The following is a 20,066-nucleotide window of genomic DNA, read 5'->3' as shown; positions in this document are numbered from 1 at the left end:
TTCACTTCGGGTTTACTGTATCCCTTGGACCTTCTTAATGACGATGAAACACAGAAATTGCATCCGAATTTAATAGAAAAGGCACAATGCCGACATAAGTACAAGAGGACTGACACTCTCACTTTCTAAGATTTGAACCTCTCCTGTCAGTCCAGTTACAGATTCCGATGCTTCACTTCAGGTTTACTGTATCCTTGGACCTTCTTATTGACGATGAAACACAGAAATTGCATCCGATTTAATACAAAAGTCACAAATTACGGCTTAAGTACAAGAGGACTGACTCTCTCACTTTCTATGATTTGAACCTCTCCTGTGAGTCCAGTTTTAGATTCCGATGCTTCACTTCAGGTTTACTGTATCCCTTGGACCTTCTTATTGACGATGAAACACAGAAATTGCATCCGAATTAATTACAAAAGGCACATTGCCGACTTAAGTACAAGAGGACTGACTCTCTCACTTTCTATGGTTTGAACCTCTCCTGTCAGTCCAGCTTTAGATTCCGATGCTTCACTTCGGGTTTACTGTTTCCCTTGGACCTTCTTATTGACGATGAAACATAGAAATTGCAACCGAATTTCATACAAAAGGCACAATGCCGACTTAAGTACAAAAGGACTGACACTCTCACTATCTATGATTGAACCTCTCCTGTGAGTCCAGTTTTAGATTCCGATGGTTCACTTTAGGTTTACTGTATCCCTTTGTACCTTCTTACTGACGATGAAACACAGAAATTGCATCCGAATTTAATACAAAAGGCACAATGCTGACTTAAGTACAAGTGGACTGACTCTCTCACTTTCTTTGTTTGAACCTCTCCTGTGAGTCCAGTTTTAGATTCCGATGCTTCACTTCGGGTTTACTGTATCCCTTGGACCTTCTTATTGACGATGAAACACAGAAATTGCATCCGAATTTAATAGAAAAGGCACAATGCCGACTTAAGTACAAGAGGACTGACACTCTCACTTTCTAAGATATGAACCCCTCCTGTCAGTCCAGTTATAGATTCCGATGCTTCACTTCAGGTTTACTGTATCCTTGGACCTTCTTATTGACGATGAAACACAGAAATTGCATCCGAATTTAATACAAAAGTCACAATTCCGACTTAAGTACAAGAGGACTGACTCTCTCACTTTCTATGATTTGACCCTCTCCTGTGAGTCCAGTTTTAGATTCCGATGCTTCACTTCAGTTTTACTGTATCCCTTGGACCTCCTTATTGACGATGAAACACAGAAATTGCATCCGAATTTAATACAAAAGGCCCAATTCCGACTTAAGTACAAGAGGTCTGACACTCTAACTTTCTATGATTGGAACCTCTCCTGTAAGTCCAGTTTTAGATTACGATGCTTCACTTCAGGTTTACTGTATACCTTGGACCTTCTTATTGACGATGAAACTCAGAAATTGCATCCGAATTTAATACAAAAGGGACAATGCCGACTTAGGTGAAAGAGGACTGACTCTCTCACTTTCTATGGTGTGAACCTCTCCTGTGAGCCCAGTTTTAGATTCCGATGCTTCACTTTAGGTTTCCTGTATCCCTTTGTACCTTCTTATTGACGATGAAACACAGAAATTGCATCCGAATTTAATACAAAAGGCACAATGCTGACTTAAGTACAAGTGGACTGACTCTCTCACTTTCTTTGTTTGAACCTCTCCTGTGAGTCCAGTTTCAGATTCCGATGCTTCACTTTAGGTCTACTGTATCCCTTTGTACCATCTTATTGACGATGAAACACAGAAATTGCATCCCAATTTAATACAAAAGGCACAATGCCGACTTAAGTACAAGAGGAGTGGACACTCTAACTTGCTATGATTGGATCCTCTCCTGTGAGTCCAGTTTTAGATTACGATGCTTCACTTCTAGTTTACTGTATACTTTGGAACTTATTATTGACGATGAAACACAGAAATTGCATCCAAATTTAATACAAAAGGCACAATGACGACTTAAGTACAAGATCACTGACACTCTAACTTTCTATGATTTGAACCTCTCCTGTGAGTCCAGTTTTAGATTCCGCTGCTTCACTTCAGGTTTACTGTACCCCTTGGACCTTCTTATTGACGATGAAACACAGAAATTTGCATCCGAATTTAATACAAAAGGCACAATGCCGACTTAAGTACAAGAGGACTGACTCTCTCACTTTCTATGATTTTAACCTCTCCTGTGAGTCCAGTTTTAGATTCCGATGCTTCACTTCAGGTTTACTGTATCCCTTGGACCTCCTTATTGACGATGAAACACAGAAATTGCATCCGAATTTAATACAAAAGTCACAATGCCGACTTAAGTACAAAAGGACTGACACTCTCACTTTCTAAGATTTGAACCTCTCCTGTCAGTCCCAGTTATAGATTCCGATGCTTCACTTCAGGTTTACTGTATCCTTGGACCTTCTTATTGACGATGAAACACAGAAATTGCATCCGAATGTAATACAAAAGTCACAAATTCCGTCTTAAGTACAAGATGACTGACTCTCTCACTTTCTATGATTTTAACCTCTCCTGTGAGTCCAGTTTTAGATTCCGATGCTTCACTTCAGGTTTACTGTATCCCTTGGACCTTCTTATTGACGATGAAACACAGAAATTGCACCCGAATTTATTACAAAAGGCACATTGCCGACTTAACTACAAGAGGACTGACTCTCTCACTTTCTATGGTTTGAACCTCTCCTGTCAGTCCAGCTTTAGATTCCGATGCTTTCACTTCAGGTTTACTGTATCCCTTGTACCTTCTTATTGACGAGGAAACACAGAAATTGCAACCGAATTTCATACAAAAGGCACAATGCCGACTTAAGTACAAAAGGACTGACACTCTCACTATCTATGATTGAACCTCTACAGTGAGTCCAGTTTTAGATTCCAATGCTTCACTTCAGGTTTACTGTATCCCCTTGGGCCTTCTTATTGACGATGAAACATAGAAATTGGATCCGAATTTAATACAAAAGGCACAATGCCGACTTAAGTACAAGAGGACTGACACTCTCACTTCCTATGATTTTGAACCTCTCCTGTGAGGTCCAGTTGTAGATTACGATGCTTCACTTCAGGTTCACTGTATACCTTGGACCTTCTTATTGACGATGAAACACACAAATTGCATCCGAATTAAATACAAAAGGCACAATGCCGACTTATGTACAAGAGGACTGACACTCTTACTTTCTATGATTTGAACCTCTCCTGTGAGTCCAGTTTTAGATTCCGATGCTTCACTTAGGGTTCACTGTATCCCTTGGACCTTCTTATTGACGATGAAACACAGAAATTGCATCCGAATTAATAGAAAAGGCACAATGCCGACTTAAGTACAAGAGGACTGACACTCTCACTTTCTAAGATTTGAACCTCTCCTGTCAGTCCAGTTATAGATTGCGATGCTTCACTTCAGGTTTACTGTATCCTTGGACCTTCTTATTGACGATGAAACACAGAAATTGCATCCGAATTTAATACAAAAGTCACAATTCCGACTTAAGTACAAGAGGACTGACTCTCTCACTTTCTATGATTTGACCCTCTCCTGTGAGTCCAGTTTTAGATTCCGATGCTTCACTTCAGGTTTACTGTATCCCTTGGACCTCCTTATTGACGATGAAACACAGATATTGCATCCGAATTTAATACAAAAGTCCCAATTCCGACTTAAGTACAAGAGGACTGACACTCTAACTTTCTATGATTCGAACCTCTCCTGTAAGGAACAGTTTTAGATTACGATGCTTCACTTCAGGTTTACTGTATACCTTGGACCTTCTTATTGACGATGAAACTCAGAAATTGCATCCGAATTTAATACAAAAGGACAATGCCGACTTAGGTAAAAGAGGACTGACTCTCTCACTTTCGATGGTTTGAACCTCTCCTGTGAGTCCAGTTTTAGATTCCGATGCTTGACTTTAGGTTTACTGTATCCCTTTGTACCTTCTTATTGACGATGAAACACAGAAATTGCAACCGAATTTAATACAAAAGGCACAATGCTGACTTAAGTACAAGTGGACTGACTCTCTCACTTTCTTTGTTTGAACTTCTCCTGTGAGTCCAGTTTTAGATTCCGATGCTTCACTTCAGGTCTACTGTAACCCCCCGTACCCTCTTATTGACGATGAAACACAGAAATTGCATCCGAATTTAATACAAAAGGCACAATGCCGACTTAAGTACAAGAGGACATGACACTCTAACTTGCTATGATTGGAACCTCTCCTGTGAGTCCAGTTTAAGATTACGATGCTTCACTTCAGGTTTACTGTATACTTTGGAACTTATTATTGACCATGAAACACAGAAATTGCATCCGAATTTAATACAAAAGGCACAATGACGACTTAAGTACAAGAGCACTGACACTCTAACTTTCTATGATTTGAACCTCTCCTGTGAGTCCAGTTTTAGATTCCGCTGCTTCACTTCAGGTTTACTGTAACTTTTGGACCTTCTTATTGACGATGAAACACAGAAATAGCATCCGAATTTAAAACAAAAGGCACAATGCCGACTTAAGTACAAGAGGACTGACACTCTCACTTTCTATGATTTGATCCTCCCCTGTGAGTCCAGTTTTAGATTACGATGCTTCACTTCAGGTTTACTGTATACCTTGGACCTCCTTATTGACGATGAAACACAGAAATTGCATCCGAATTTAATACAAAAGGCACAATGCTGACTTATGTACAAGAGGACTGACACTCTCACTTTCTATGATTTGAACCTCTCCTGTGAGTCCAGTTTTAGATTCCGATGCTTCACTTCAGGTTTTACTGTATCCCTTGGACCTTCTTAATGACGATGAAACACAGAAATTGCATCCGAATTTAATAGAAAAGGCACAATGCCGACTTAAGTACAAGAGGACTGACACTCTCACTTTCTAAGATTTGAACCTCTCCTGTCAGTCCAGTTACAGATTCCGATGCTTCACTTCAGGTTTACTGTATCCTTGGACCTTCTTATTGACGATGAAACACAGAAATTGCATCCGATTTAATACAAAAGTCACAAATTACGGCTTAAGTACAAGAGGACTGACTCTCTCACTTTCTATGATTTGAACCTCTCCTGTGAGTGCAGTTTTAGATTCCGATGCTTCACTTCAGGTTTACTGTATCCCTTGGACCTTCTTATTGACGATGAAACACAGAAATTGCATCCGAATTAATTACAAAAGGCACATTGCCGACTTAAGTACAAGAGGACTGACTCTCTCATTTTCTATGGTTTGAACCTCTCCTGTCAGTCCAGCTTTAGATTCCGATGCTTCACTTCAGGTTTACTGTATCCCTTGGACCTTCTTATTGACGATGAAACACAGAAATTGCAACCGAATTTCATACAAAAGGCACAATGCCGACTTAAGTACAAAAGGACTGACACTCTCACTATCTATGATTGAACCTCTCCTGTGAGTCCAGTTTTAGATTCCGATGCTTCACTTTAGGTTTACTGTATCCCTTTGTACCTTCTTATTGACGATGAAACACAGAAATTGCATCCGAATTTAATGCAAAAGGCACAATGCTGACTTAAGTACAAGTGGACTGACTCTCTCACTTTCTTTGTTTGAACCTCTCCTGTGAGTCCAGTTTTAGATTCCGATGCTTCACTTCAGGTCTGCTGTAACCCCCCGTACCCTCTTATTGACGATGAAACACAGAAATTGCATCCGAATTTAATACAAAAGGCACAATGCCGACTTAAGTACAAGAGGACTGACACTCTAACTTGCTATGATTGGAACCTCTCCTTTGAGGCCAGTTTAAGATTACGATGCTTCACTTCAGGTTTACTGTATACTTTGGAACTTATTATTGACCATGAAACACAGAAATTGCATCGGAATTTAATACAAAAGGCACAATGACGACTTAAGTACAAGAGCACTGACACTCTAACTTTCTATGATTTGAACCTCTCCTGTGAGTCCAGTTTTAGATTCCGCTGCTTCACTTCAGGTTTACTGTAACTTTTGGACCTTCTTATTGACGATGAAACACAGAAATAGCATCCGAATTTAAAACAAAAGGCACAATGCCGACTTAAGTACAAGAGGACTGACACTCTCACTTTCTATGATTTGATCCTCCCCTGTGAGTCCAGTTTTAGATTACGATGCTTCACTTCAGGTTTACTGTATACCTTGGACCTCCTTATTGACGATGAAACACAGAAATTGCATCCGAATTTAATACAAAAGGCACAATGCTGACTTATGTACAAGAGGACTGACACTCTCACTTTCTATGATTTGAACCTGTCCTGTGAGTCCAGTTTTAGATTCCGATGCTTCACTTCGGGTTTACTGTATCCCTTGGACCTTCTTAATGACGATGAAACACAGAAATTGCATCCGAATTTAATAGAAAAGGCACAAAGCCGACTTAAGTACAAGAGGACTGACACTCTCACTTTCTAAGATTTGAACCTCTCCTGTCAGTCCAGTTACAGATTCCGATGCTTCACTTCAGGTTTACTGTATCCTTGGACCTTCTTATTGACGATGAAACACAGAAATTGCATCCGATTTAATACAAAAGTCAAAAATTACGGCTTAAGTACAAGAGGACTGACTCTCTCACTTTCTATGATTTGAACCTTTCCTGTGAGTCCAGTTTTAGATTCCGATGCTTCACTTCAGGTTTACTGTATCCCTTGGACCTTCTTATTGACGATGAAACACAGAAATTGCATCCGAATTAATTACAAAAGGCACATTGCCGACTTAAGTACAAGAGGACTGACTCTCTCACTTTCTATGGTTTGAACCTCTCCTGTCAGTCCAGCTTTAGATTCCGATGCTTCACTTCAGGTTTACTGTATCCCTTGGAACTTCTTATTGACGATGAAACACAGAAATTGCAACCGAATTTCATACAAAAGGCACAATGCCGACTTAAGTACAAAAGGACTGACACTCTCACTATCTATGATTGAACCTCTACTGTGAGTACAGTTTTAGATTCCAATGCTTCACTTCAGGTTTACTGTATCCCTTGGGCCTTCTTATTGACGATGAAACATAGAAATTGCATCCGAATTTAATACAAAAGGAACAATGCCGACTTAACTACAAGAGGACTGATACTCTAACTTGCTATGATTGGAACCTCTCCTGTGAGTCCAGTTTTAGATTACGATGCTTCACTTCAGGTTTACTGCATACTTTGGTAACTTCTTATTGACGATGAAACACAGAAATTGCATCCGAATTTAATACAAAAGGCGCAATGACGACTTAAGTACAAGAGCACTGACACTCTAACTTTCTATGATTTGAACCTCTCCTGTGAGTCCAGTTTTAGATTCCGCTGCTTCACTTCAGGTTTACTGTATCCCTTGGAACTTCTTATTGACGATGAAACACAGAAATTGCATCCGAATGTAATACAAAAGGCACAATGCCGACACAAGTACAAGAGGACTGACACTCTCACTTCCTATGATTAGATCCTCTCCTGTGAGTCCAGTTGTAGATTCTGATGCTTCACTTCAGGTTGACTGTATACCTTGGACCTTCTTATTGACGATGAAACACAGAAATTGCATCCGAATTTATACAAAAGTCACAATTCCGACTTAAGTACAAGTGGACTGACTCTCTCACTTTCTGTGATTTGAACCTCCCCTGTCAGTCCAGTTTTAGATTCCGATGCTTCACTTCAAGTTTACTGTATCCCTTGGACCTTCTTATTGACGATGAAACACAGAAATTGCAACCGAATTTAATACAAAAGGCACAATGCCGATTTAAGTACATAAGGACTGACACTCTCACTATCTATGATTTGAACCTCTACTGTGAGTCCAGTATTAGATTACGATGCTTCAATTCAGGTTTACTGTATCTCTTGGACCTTCTTATTGACGATGAAACACAGAAATGCATCCGAATTTAATACGAAAGGCACAATGCCGACTTAAGTACAAGAGGACTGACACTCTAACTTGCTATGATTGGAACCTCTCCTGTGAGTCCAGTTTTAGATTACGATGCTTCACTTCAGGTTTACTGCATACTTTGGTAACTTCTTATTGACGATGAAACACAGAAATTGCATCCGAATTTAATACAAAAGGCGCAATGACGACTTAAGTACAAGAGCACTGACACTCTAACTTTCTATGATTTGAACCTCTCCTGTGAGTCCAGTTTTAGATTCTGCTGCTTCACTTCAGGTTTACTGTATCCCTTGGAACTTCTTATTGACGATGAAACACAGAAATTGCATCCGAATTTAATACAAAAGGCACAATGCCGACATAAGTACAAGAGGACTGACACTCTCACTTCCTATGATTTGATCCTCTCCTGTGAGTCCAGTTTTAGATTCCGCTGCTTCACTTCAGGTTTTCTGTATCCCTTGGACCTTCTTATTGACGATGAAACACAGAAATAGCATCCGAATTTAAAACAAAAGGCACAATGCCGACTTAAGTACAAGAGGACTGACACTCTCACTTTCTATGATTTGATCCTCCCCTGTGAGTCCAGTTTTAGATTACGATGCTTCACTTCAGGTTTACTGTATACCTTGGATCTCCTTATTGACGATGAAACACAGAAATTGCATCCGAATTTAATACAAAAGTCACAATGCCGACTTATGTACAAGAGGACTGACACTCTCACTTTCTATGATTTGAACCTTTCCTGTGAGTCCTGTTTTAGATTCCGATGCTTCACTTCGGGTTTACTGTATCCCTTGGACCTTCTTAATGACGATGAAACACAGAAATTGCATCCGAATTTAATAGAAAAGGCACAATGCCGACTTAAGTACAAGAGGACTGACACTCTAACTTTCTATGATTGGAACCTCTCCTGGAAGTCCAGTTTTAGATTACGATGCTTCACTTCAGGTTTACTGTATACCTTGGACCTTCTTATTGACGATGAAACACAGAAATTGCATCCGAATTTAATACAAAAGGGACAATGCTGACTTATGTAAAAGAGGACTGACTCTCTCACTTTCTATGGCTTGAACCTCTCCTGTGAGTCCAGTTTTAGATTCCGATGCTTCACTTCAGGTTTACTGTATGCCTTTGTACCTTCTTATTGACGATGAAACACAGAAATTGCATCCGAATTTAATACAAAAGGCACAATGCTGACTTAAGTACAAGTGGACTGACTCTCTCACTTTCTTTGTTTGAACCTCTCCTGTGAGTCCAGTTTTAGATTCCGATGCTTCACTTCAGGTTTACTGTATCCCTTTGTACCTTCTTATTGACGATGAAACACAGAAATTGCATCCGAATTTAATACAAAAGGCCCAATGCCGACTTAAGTACAAGAGGACTGACAGTCTAACTTTCTATGACTGGAACCTCTCCTGTGAGTCCAGTTTTAGATTACGATGCTTCACTTCAGGTTTACTGTATACCTTGGACCTTCGTATTGACGATGAAACACAGAAAATGCATTCGAATTTAATACAAAAGGCACAATGCCGCCTTAAGTACAAGAGGACTGACACTCTCACTTTCTGTGATTTGAACCTCTCCTGTCAGTCTAGTTTTAGATTCCGATGCTTCACTTCAGGTTCACTGTATCCCTTGGACCTTCTTATTGACGATGAAACACAGAAATTGCAACCGAATTTAATACAAAAGGCACAATGCCGACTTAAGTACATAAGGACTGACACTCTCACTATCTATGATTTGAACCTCTACTGTGAGTCCAGTATTAGATTACGATGCCTCAATTCAGGTTTACTGTATCCCTTGGACCTTCTTATTGATGATGAAACACAGAAATTGCATCCGAATTTAATACAACAGGCACAATGCCGACTTAAGTACAAGAGGACTGACACTCTAACTTGCTATGATTGGAACCTCTCCTGTGAGTCCAGTTTTAGATTACGATGCTTCACTTCAGGTTTACTGTATACTTTGGAACTTATTATTGACGATGAAACACAGAAATTGCATCCGAATTTAATACAAAAGGCACAATGACGACTTAAGTACAAGAGCACTGACACTTTCTATGATTTGAACCTCTCCTGTGAGTCCAGTTTTAGATTCCGCTGCTTCACTTCAGGTTTTCTGTATCCCTTGGACCTTCTTATTGACGATGAAACACAGAAATAGCATCCGAATTTAAAACAGAAGGCACAATGCCGACTTAAGTACAAGAGGACTGACACTCTCACTTTCTATGATTTGATCCTCCCCTGTGAGTCCAGTTTTAGATTACGATGCTTCACTTCAGGTTTACTGTATACCTTGGATCTCCTTATTGACGATGAAACACAGAAATTGCATCCGAATTTAATACAAAAGGCACAATGCCGACTTATGTACAAGAGGACAGACACTCTCACTTTCTATGATTTGAACCTTTCCTGTGAGTCCAGTTTTAGATTCCGATGCTTCACTTCGGGTTTACTGTATCCCTTGGACCTTCTTAATGACGATGAAACACAGAAATTGCATCCGAATTTAATAGAAAAGGCACAATGCCGACTTAAGTACAAGAGGACTGACACTCTCACTTTCTAAGATTTGAACCTCTCCTGTCAGTCCAGTTATAGATTCCGATGCTTCACTTCAGGTTTACTGTATCCTTGGACCTTCTTATTGACGATGTAACAAAGAAATTGCATCCGAATTTAATACAAAAGTCACAAATTCCGACTTAAGTACAAGAGGACTGACTCTCTCACTTTCTATGATTTGAACCTCTCCTGTGAGTCCAGTTTTAGATTCCGATGCTTCACTTCAGGATTACTGTATCCCTTTGTACCTTCTTATTGACGATGAAACACAGAAATTGCATCTGAATTTAATACAAAAGGCACAATGCCGTCTTAAGTACAAGAGGACTGACACTCTAACTTTCTGTGATTGGAACCTCTCCTGTGAGTCCAGTTTTAGATTACGATGCTTCACTTCAGGTTTACTGTATCTCTTGGACCTTCTTATTGACGATGAAAGACAGAAAATCCATCCGAATTTAATACAAAAGGCACAATGCCGACATAAGTACAATGGGACAGACAGTCTCTTTTTCTATGATTTGAACCTCTCCTGTGAGTCCAGTTTTAGATTCCGCTGCTTCACTTCAGGTTTACTGTATCCCTTGGACCTTCTTATTAACGATGAAACACAGAAATTGCATCCGAAGTTGATATAAAGGGACAATGCCGACTTAAGTACAAGAGGACTGACTCTCTCACTTTCTATGATTTGAACCTCTCCTGTGAGCCCAGTTTTAGATTCCGATGCTTCACTTCAGGTTTACTGTATCCCTTGGACCTTCTTATTGACGATGAAACACAGAAAAAGCATCCGAATTTATTACAAAAGGCACATTGCCGACTTAAGTACAAGAGGACTGACTCTCTCACTTTCTATGATTTGATCCTCTCCTGTGAGTCTAGTTTTAGATTACGATGCTTCACTAAAGGTTTACTGTATACCCTGGACCTTCTTATTGACGATGAAACACAGAAATTGCATCCGATTTTAATACAAAAGGCACAACACCGACTTAAGTACTTAAGTACAAGGGGACTGACACTCTAACTTTCTACGATTGGAACCTCTCCTGTGAGTCCAGTTATAGATTACGATGCTTCACTTCAGGTTTACTGTATCCCTTGGACCTTCTTATTGACGTTGAAACACAGAAATTGCATCCGAATTTAATACAAAATGCACAATGCCGACTTAAGTACAAGAGGACTGACATTCTTATTTTCTATGATTTGATCCTCTCCTGTGAGTCCAGTTTTAGATTACGATGCTTCACCTCAGGTTTATTGTATCCCTAGGACCTTCTTATTGACGATGAAACACGGAAATTGCATCCGAATTTAATACAAAAGGCACAATGCCGACTTAAGTACTAGAGGACTGACACTCTCACTTTCTATGATTTGAACCTCTCCTGTCAGTCCAGTTTTCGATTCCGATGCTTCACTTCAGGTTTATTGTATCCCTAGGACCTTCTTATTGACGATGAAACACGGAAATTGCATCCGAATTTAATACAAAAGGCACAATGCCGACTTAAGTACTAGAGGACTGACACTCTCACGTTCTATGATTTGAACCTCTCCTGTCAGTCCAGTTTTCGATTCCGATGCTTCAATTCAGGTTTACTGTATCCCTTGGACCTTCTTATTGACGATGAAACACAGAAATTGCAACCGAATTTAATACAAGAGGGACAATGCCGACTTAGGTAAAAGAGGATTGACTCTCTCACTTTCTATGGTTTGAACCTCTCCTGTGAGTTCAGTTTTAGATACCGATGCTTCACTTCAGGTTTACTGTATCCCTCTGTACATTCTTATTGACGATAAAAAAAAGAAATTGCATCCGAATTTAATACAAAAGGCACAATGCTGACTTTAGTACAAGTGGACTGACTCTCTCACTTTCTTTGTTTGAACCTCTCCTGTGAATTCAGTTTTAGATTCCGATGCTTCACTTCAGGTTTACTGTATCCCTTTGTACCTTCTTATTGACGATGAATCCCAGAAATTGCATCCGAATCTAATACAAAAGGCCCAATGCCGATTTAAGTACAAGAGGACTGACACTCTTACTTTCTATGATTGGAGCCTCTCCTGTGAGTCCAATTTTAGATTACGATGCTTCACTTCAGGTTTACTGTATACCATGGACCTTCTTATTGACGATGAAACACAGAAATTGGATCCGAATTTAATACAAATGCACAATGCCGACTTAAGTACAAGAGGACTGACACTCTCACTTTCTGTGATTTGAACCTCTCCAGTCAGTCCAGTTTTAGATTCCGATGCTTCACTTCAGGTTTACTGTATCCCTTGGACCTTCTTATTGACGATGAAACACAGAAATTGCAACCGAATTTAATACAAAAGGCACAATGCCGACTTAAGTACAAGAGGACTGACACTCTCACTATCTATGATTGAACCTCTACTATGAGTCCAGTTTTAGATTCCAATGCTTCACTTCAGGTTTACTGTATCCCTTGGGCCTTCTTATTGACGATGAAACATAGAAATTGCATCCGAATTTAATACAAAAGGAACAATGCCGACTTAAGTACAAGATGACTGACACTCTAACTTTCTATGATTGGAACCTCTCCTGTAAGTCCAGTTTTAGATTACGATGCTTCACTTCAGGTTTACTGTATACCTTGGACCTTCTTATTGACGATGAAACACAGAAATTGCATCCGAATTTAATACAAAAGGGACAATGCCGACTTAGGTAAAAGAGGACTGACTCTCTCACTTTCTATGGTTTGAACCTCTCCTGTGAGTCCAGTTTTAGATTCCGATGCTTCACTTCAGGTTTACTGTATCCCTTCGTACCTTCTTATTGACGATGAAACACAGAAATTGCATCCGAATTTAATACAAAAGGGACAATGCCGACTTAGGTAAAAGAGGACTGACTCTCTCACTTTCTATGGTTTGAACCTCTCCTGTGAGTCCAGTTTTAGATTCCGATGCTTCACTTCAGGTTTACTGTATCCCTTCGTACCTTCTTATTGACGATGAAACACAGAAATTGCATCCGAATTTAGTACAAAAGGCACAATGCTGACTTAAGTACAAGTGGACGACTCTCTCACTTTCTTTGTTTGAACCTCTCCTGTGAGTCCAGTTTTAGATTCCGATGCTTCACTTCAGGTTTACTGTATCCCTTTGTACCTTCTTATTGGCGATGAAACACAGAAATTGCATCCGAATTTAATACAAAAGGCCCAATGCCGACTTAAGTACAAGAGGACTGACACTCTAACTTTCTATGATTGGAACCTCTCCTGTGAGTCCAGTTTTAGATTACGATGCTTCACTTCAGGTTTACTGTATACCTTGGACCTTCGTATTGACGATGAAACACAGAAAATGCATTCGAATTTAATACAAAAGGCACAATGCCGACTTAAGTACAAGAGGACTGACACTCTCACTTTCTGTGATTTGAACCTCTCCTGTCAGTCCAGTTTTAGATTCCGATGCTTCACTTCAGGTTTACTGTATCCCTTGGACCTTCTTATTGACGATGAAACACAGAAATTGCAACCGAATTTAATACAAAAGGCACAATGCCGACTTAAGTACATAAGGACTGACACTCTCACCATCTATGATTTGAACCTCTACTGTGAGTCCAGTATTAGATTACGATGCATCAATTCAGGTTTACTGTATCCCTTGGACCTTCTTATTGACGATGAAACACAGAAATTGCATCCGAATTTAATACAAAAGGCACAATGCCGACTTAAGTACAAGAGGACTGACACTCTAACTTTCTGTGATTGGAACCTCTCCTGTGAGTCCAGTTTTAGATTAAGATGCTTCACTTCAGATTTACTGTATACTTTGGAACTTATTATTGACGATGAAACACAGAAATTGCATCCGAATTTAATACAAAAGGCACAATGACGACTTAAGTACAAGAGCACTGACACTTTCTATGATTTGAACCTCTCCTGTGAGTCCAGTTTTAGATTCCGCTGCTTCACTTCAGGTTTTCTGTATCCCTTGGACCTTCTTATTGACGATGAAACACAGAAATAGCATCCGAATTTAAAACAAAAGGCACAATGCCGACTTAAGTACAAGAGGACTGACACTCTCACTTTCTATGATTTGATCCTCCCCTGTGAGTCCAGTTTTAGATTACGATGCTTCACTTCAGGTTTAGTGTATACCTTGGATCTCCTTATTGACGATGAAACACAGAAATTGCATCCGAATTTAATACAAAAGGCACAATGCCGACTTATGTACAAGAGGACTGACACTCTCACTTTCTATGATTTGAACCTTTCCTGTGAGTCCAGTTTTAGATTCCGATGCTTCACTTCGGGTTTACTGTATCCCTTGGACCTTCTTAATGACGATGAAACACAGAAATTGCATCCGAATTTAATAGAAAAGGCACAATGCCGACTTAAGTACAGGAGGACTGACACTCTCACTTTCTAAGATTTGAACCTCTCCTGTCAGTCCAGTTATAGATTCCGATGCTTCACTTCAGGTTTACTGTATCCTTGGACCTTCTTATTGACGACGAAACACAGAAATTGCATCCGAATTTAATACAAAAGGCACAATGACGACCTAAGTACAAGAGCACTGACACTCTAACTTTCTATGATTGGAACCTCTCCTGTGAGTCCAGTTTTAGATTCCGCTGCTTCACTTCAGGTTTACTGTATCCCTTGGACCTTCTTATTGACGATGAAACACAGAAATAGCATCCGAATTTAATACAAAAGGCACAATGCCGACTTAAGTACAAGAGGACTGACACTCTCACTTTCTATGATTTGATCCTCTCCTGTGAGTCCAGTTTTAGATTACGATGCTTCACTTCAGGTTTACTGTATACCTTGGACCTCCTTATTGACGATGAAACGTAGAAATTGCATCCGAATTTAATACAAAAGGCACAATGCCGACTTATGTACAAGGGGACTGACACTCTCACTTTCTATGATTTGAACCTCTCCTGTGAGTCCAGTTTTAGATTCCGATGCATCACTTCGGGTTTACTGTATCCCTTGGACCTTCGTAATGACGATGAAACACAGAAATTGCATCCGAATTTATCACAAAAGGCACATTTCCGACTTAAGTACAAGAGGACTGACTCTCTCATTTTCTATGATTTGAACCTCTACTGTGAGTCCAGTTTTAGATTCCGATGCTTCACTTCAGGATTACTGTATCCCTTTGTACCTTCTTATTGACGATGAAACACAGAAATTGCATCTGAATTTAATACAAAAGGCACAATGCCGACTTAAGTACAAGAGGACTGACACTCTAACTTTCTGTGATTGGAACCTCTCCTGTGAGTCCAGTTTTAAATTACGATGCTTCACTTCAGGTTTACTGTATCCCTTGGACCTTCTTATTGACGATGAAAGACAGAAAATCCATCCGAATTTAATACAAAAGGCACAATGCCGACATAAGTACAATGGGACTGACAGTCTCACTTTCTATGATTTGAACCTCTCCTGTGAGTCCAGTTTTAGATTCCGCTGCTTCACTTCAGGTTTACTGTATCCCTTGGACCATCTTATTAACGATGAAACACAGAAATTGCATCCGAAGTTAATATAAAGGGCACAATGCCGACTTAAGTACAAGAGGACTGACTCTCTCTCTTTCTATGATTTGAACCTCTCCTGTGAGCCCAGTTTTAGATTCCGATGCTTCACTTCAGGTTTACTGTATCCCTTGGACCTTCTTATTGACGATGAAACACAGAAAAAGCATCCGAATTTATTACAAAAGGCACATTGCCGACTTAAGTACAAGAGGACTGACTCTCTCACATTCTATGATTTGAACCTCTCCTGTGAGTCCAGTTTTAGATTCCAATGCTTCACTTCAGGATTACTGTATCCCTTTGTACCTCCTTATTGACGATGAAACACAGAAATTGCATCCGAATTTAATACAAAAGGCACAATGCCGACTTAAGTACAAGAGGACTGACACTCTAACTTTCTGTGATTGGAACCTCACCTGTGAGTCCAGTTTTAGATTACGATGCTTCACTTCAGGTTTACTGTATCCCTTGGACCTTCTTATTGACGATGAAAGACAGAAAATCCATTCGAATTTAATACAAAAGGCACAATGCCGACATAAGTACAATGGGACTGACAGTCTCGCTTCCTATGATATGAACCTCTCCTGTGAGTCAGTTTTAGATTCCGCTACTTCACTTCAGGTTTACTGTATCCCTTGGACCTTCTTATTAACGATGAAACTCAGAAATTGCATCCGAAGTTAATACAAAGGGCACAATGCCGACTTAAGTACAAGAGGACTGACACTCTCACTTTCTATGATTCGATCCTCTCCTGTAAGTCTAGTTTTAGATTACGATGCTTCACTTCAGGTTTACTGTATACCTTGGACCTTCTTATTGACGATGAAACACAGAAATTGCATCCGATTTTAATACAAAAGGCACAACACCGACTTAAGTACTTAAGTACAAGGGGACTGACACTCTAACTTTCTACGATTGGAACCTCTCCTGTGAGTCCAGTTATAGATTACGATGCTTCACTTCAGGTTTACTGTATCCCTTGGACCTTCTTATTGACGTTGAAACACAGAAATTGCATCCGAATTTAATACAAAATGCACAATGCCGACTTAAGTACAAGAGGACTGACATTCTTACTTTCTATGATTTGATCCTCTCCAGTGAGTCCAGTTTTAGATTACGATGCTTCACCTTAGGTTTACTGTATACCATGGACCTTCTTATTGACGATGAAACACAAAACTTGCATCCGAATTTAATACAAAAGTCACAATTCCAACTTAAGTACAAGAGGACTGACTCTCTCACTTTCTATGATTTGAACCTCTCCTGTGAGTCCAGTTTTAGATTCCGATGCTTCACTTCAGGTTTATTGTATCCCTAGGACCTTCTTATTGACGATGAAACACAGAAATTGCATCCGAATTTAATACAAAAGGCACAATGCCGACTTAAGTACTAGAGGACTGACACTCTCACTTTCTATGATTTGAACCTCTCCTGTCAGTCCAGTTTTCGATTCCGATGCTTCAATTCAGGTTTACTGTATCCCTTGGACCTTCTTATTGACGATGAAACACAGAAATTGCAACCGAATTTAATACAAGAGGGACAATGCCGACTTAGGTAAAAGAGGATTGACTCTCTCACTTTCTATGGTTTGAACCTCTCCCGTGAGTCCACTTTTAGATACCGATGCTTCACTTCAGGTTTACTGTATCCCTCTGTACATTCTTATTGACGATAAAAAAAAGAAATTGCATCCGAATTTAATACAAAAGGCACAATGCTGACTTAAGTACAAGTGGACTGACTCTCTTACTTTCTTTGTTTGAACCTCTCCTGTGAGTTCAGTTTTAGATTCCGATGCTTCACTTCAGGTTTACTGTATCCCTTTGTACCTTCTTATTGACGATAAAACCCAGAAATTGCATCCGAATCTAATACAAAAGGCCCAATGCCGATTTAAGTACAAGAGGACTGACACTCTTACTTTCTATGATTGGAGCCTCTCCTGTGAGTCCAGTTTTAGATTACGATGCTTCACTTCAAGTTTACTGTATACCTTGGACCTTCTTATTGACGATGAAACACAGAAATTGGATCCGAATTTAATACAAATGCACAATGCCGACTTAAGTACAAGAGGACTGACACTCTCACTTTCTGTGATTTGAACCTCTCCAGTCAGTCCAGTTTTAGATTCCGATGCTTCACTTCAGGTTTACTGTATCCCTTGGACCTTCTTATTGACGATGAAACACAGAAATTGCAACCGAATTTAATACAAAAGGCACAATGCCGACTTAAGTACAAGAGGACTGACACTCTCACTATCTATGATTGAACCTCTACTATGAGTCCAGTTTTAGATTCCAATGCTTCACTTCAGGTTTACTGTATCCCTTGGGCCTTCTTATTGACGATGAAACATAGAAATTGCATCCGAATTTAATACAAAAGGAACAATGCCGAATTAAGTACAAGAGGACTGACACTCTAACTTTCTATGATTGGAACCTCTCCTGTGAGTCCAGTTTTAGATTACGATGCTTCACTTCAGGTTTACTGTATCCTTTGGAACTTCTTATTGACGACGAAACACAGAAATTGCATCCGAAGTTAATACAAAGGGCACAATTCCGACTTAAGTACAAGAGGACTGACTCTCTCACTTTCTATGATTTGAACCTCTCCTGTGAGTCCAGTTTTAGATTCCGATGCTTCACTTCGGGTTTACTGTATCCCTTGGACCTTCGTAATGACGATGAAACACAGAAATTGCATCCGAATTTAATAGAAAAGGCACAATGCGGACTTAGGTACAAGAGGACTGACACTCTCACTTTCTATGATTTGAACCTCTCCCGTCAGTCCAGTTATAGATTCCGATGCTTCACTTCAGGTTTGCTGTATCCTTGGACCTTCTTATTGACGATGAAACACAGAAATTGCATCCGAATTTAAAACAAAAGTCATCATTCCGACTTAAGTACAAGAGGACTGACTCTCTCACTTTCTATGATTTGAACCTCTCCTGTGAGTCCAGTTTTAGATTCCGATGCTTCACTTCAGGTTTACTGTATCCCTTGGACCTTCTTATTGACGATGAAACACAGAAATTGCATCCGAATATATTACAAAAGGCACATTGCCGACTTAAGTACAAGAGGACTGACTCTCTCACTTTCTATGATCTGAACCTCTCCTGTGAGTCCAGTTTTAGATTCCGATGCTTCACTTCAGGATTACTGTATCCCTTTGTACCTTCTTATTGACGATGAAACACAGAAATTGCATCCCAATTTAATAGAAAAGGCACAATGCCGACTTAAGTACAAGAGGACTGACACTCTAACTTTCTGTGTTTGGAACCTCTCCTGTGACTCCAGTTTTAGATTACGATGCTTCACTTCAGGTTTACTGTATCCCTTGGACCTTCTTATTGACGATGAAAGACAGAAAATCCATCCGAATTTAATACAAAAGGCACAATGCCGACATAAGTACAATGGGACTGACAGTCTCACTTTCTATGATTTGAACCTCTCCTGTGAGTCCAGTTTTAGATTCCGCTGCTTCACTTCAGGTTTACTGTATCCCTTGGACTTTCTTATTAACGATGAAACACAGAAATAGCATCCGAATTTAATACAAAAGGCACAATGCCGACTTAAGTACAAGAGGACTGACACTCTCACTGTCTATGATTTGATCCTCTACTGTGAGTCCAGTTTTAGATTACGAAGCTTCAATTCAGGTTTACTGTATCCCTTGGACCTTCTTATTGGCGATGAAACACAGAAATTGCATCCGAATTTAATACAAAAGGCACAATGCCGACTTAAGTACAAGAGGACTGACACTCTAACTTGCTATGATTGGAACCTCTCCTGTGAGTCCAGTTTTAGATTACGATGCTTAACTTCAGGTTTACTGTATACTTTGGAACTTATTATTGACGATGAAACACA

The sequence above is a fragment of the Schistocerca americana genome, chromosome 10 (assembly GCF_021461395.2).
Source record: "Schistocerca americana isolate TAMUIC-IGC-003095 chromosome 10, iqSchAmer2.1, whole genome shotgun sequence".
In the NCBI taxonomy this organism is placed as follows: domain Eukaryota; kingdom Metazoa; phylum Arthropoda; class Insecta; order Orthoptera; family Acrididae; genus Schistocerca; species Schistocerca americana.
The sequence above is the reverse complement of the archived record's forward strand: the minus strand, read 5'-3'. Positions refer to the sequence as shown.